At 30.5% G+C, this 2,500-nt stretch overlaps 1 protein-coding gene across 6 annotated transcripts in view; it reads left to right on the top strand.

Moving 5' to 3' along the window:
• The window catches only part of LOC106878636 (QRFP-like peptide receptor), a 123,267-nt gene that overhangs the window by 424 nt on the left and 120,343 nt on the right, over positions 1-2,500 (top strand). The window lies entirely within an intron of this gene.

Genomic DNA, 2,500 nt, shown 5'->3' with positions numbered 1-2,500 from the left:
ATATATATATATATATATGATGCTAAGTCGGGTTAGCAGGAGTGGACTTATATATATGTGAGTGTGTGTGTCCGTATACATATATATATATATATATATATATATATATATATATATATATACATACATACATACACAATTATAAATAAGGGTAAAAGAAAAATGAAATTGCCGTTATTTATAAATGTTTAGAATTCTCACCTTAAATGGTATTTTAATATGCTGGGCACTCGTAAATTTTTTTTATCCTTATATTAGAAGTAAATTTATATATATATATATATATATATATATATATATATATATATATATATATATATATATATGCATATATTCATATATGCATATATATTAGTATACGTGAAACTTACGTAGTACTACTTCTACTTGACTTCCTTGTATTATTAGTCTACTAATTAACTAATTAACCACTGAAATAATCGATTGGTTGAAAAATCGTTTGATCAATCACTCACTGCATGCTTTGTCAAAGTCGTTTCGTCTTTTATCGTAACCTCTTCAATGACATGCACTCGTTACTCCAAGTCTGTACCCCGCCACACACACATGCACAGAGTAACGCACAAACACAAACATATAATTATTGTTTCACACACATATAGGCATGCTCACAAACATAGATGAATTCAGGTATCACTCAGAAGATAGTGATCAGATGTCTTCAGATTCTAGCCCGTCTACGAGTATTGTTAATTAATAACAATAGCTATAAAATAGTATATATATATATATATATATATATATATATATATATATATATATACCGATATAAATACACATGCACACATACATAAATATATACATAAATACACACACACATACACATTTGTACGTACGTATGTATGTATGTATATATACAATCTACGTGTATAAAAACGTCACAAAACCGGAAACTTGGATACTCACAAACCATGATATCGCGGTAAAGAAACACTTCTTTATGGTATTTCTAAAAATCGGAGGAATAAAACTCAAAACATAAGTCGAGATATATTTCGTTATTTCATTGTAATGTTACATGAGTGACTCGTGCGCTGGAAGTTTCGTACATCGAACTTGTCAAACTTATTATAAATTTCAAAAAACTTATGCGACTTTGAGCGACGTATAAAAATTTTACGGGAGCTACTTTGCAATCGTGCTTGGCTTTCGATTCCACTTTGGGTAACGTGTACTCTAGACGTGGGTGGGCCAATAACTTGTGACATTAGGGCGACAAAATATGCGCACTATTCTAGCACACATACACACACATATACAATGAGTGTGCATGGATGTAAGTGTCTATACATGTATATACATATGTATATATACAAATATGTTTATATATATATCAATATTTACAGATTTACATCTATACATAAATATATATTACCAGATTTATTTAAACATATATATATATATGCACACAAACATACACTTCCCAAAGACACACACAAACACACATATGCACACATATATACATATATATATATAGATCTGTGAGTGTGTTTGTACATATCCATCAGCACAACTATGTCTATTTTGTACACAAAGACACACACATACGCGCGCGCACACACGCACCCCACTCCCTACACATATATACAGTTTTCTTTATCTTACTGCTTGAGTGTATATTTCAGATTATAAACACTGGTTTTTTTTTGTTAACGCTATCTGTCTATATATACGCCATATGTATATTTACACGTGACTATGCGTCCTTCTATGTAGCTGTTTATATTTGTACGTCTAAATAGATGGAGCTGTATAATACTTTTTTTCTTTCGCTTGTGGCTTGTTTGAAAGTCTCTCTTTTTCTGTTTCACTCTCTTTCTTTCTCTCTCTCTTATTTTCCTTTTTATATTCTTGTTTCGTAATTTTTTTTTTTGTATGATATTTTATGGCTGCTTTTTCTTTTGTGTGTTTATTTCTTTGTTATTTGTCTGTTTGCAAGTCTGTTCAATCTTTCTGCAGTTTTGAAGCATCTTTTTTCCTCAAACCTACGCAACATTTGCTCTGGAACAAAAGCAGGTTTCTTCCCGGAAGTTATCTTCTTTCTGCACTCATTTATCACAACTTCCACAGAGTACATCTATACACACACACACACACACACGCACTTCCACAGAAATATATGTATGTACATATACATATATGTTCGTATATATTTGTGAACAGACGCAAATGGTATAATATTTCTGTCAAACACTTCTTGTCTCCCATAAATCGTTTTTTCTTTCGACAAAATATTTTGCTTCAACCAATCCCCAAAATAATAAAGACAAGCGGAAATTTTTACTTTTTTATTAATTTTAAAGAAATTATTCTTCTTTTAAATTTTATTTTACATTACAGAAATCACAATCCGTTTCGTAGATATCAACATCACTTTGTAATGATGTGTGTGTGTGTGTGTGTGTGTGTATGCGTGTGTATGTGCATATGTGTGTATGTATATATTTGTCTGTATCGTTTTGTTTGTGTTTTATTTGGT

This window comes from Octopus bimaculoides, chromosome 16, assembly GCF_046866305.1.
Source record: "Octopus bimaculoides isolate indiv1 chromosome 16, ASM4686630v1, whole genome shotgun sequence".
NCBI classification, from domain to species: Eukaryota; Metazoa; Mollusca; class Cephalopoda; order Octopoda; family Octopodidae; genus Octopus; species Octopus bimaculoides.
Note: the sequence above shows the minus strand (reverse complement) of the source record. Positions and strands in the feature narration are given on the sequence as shown.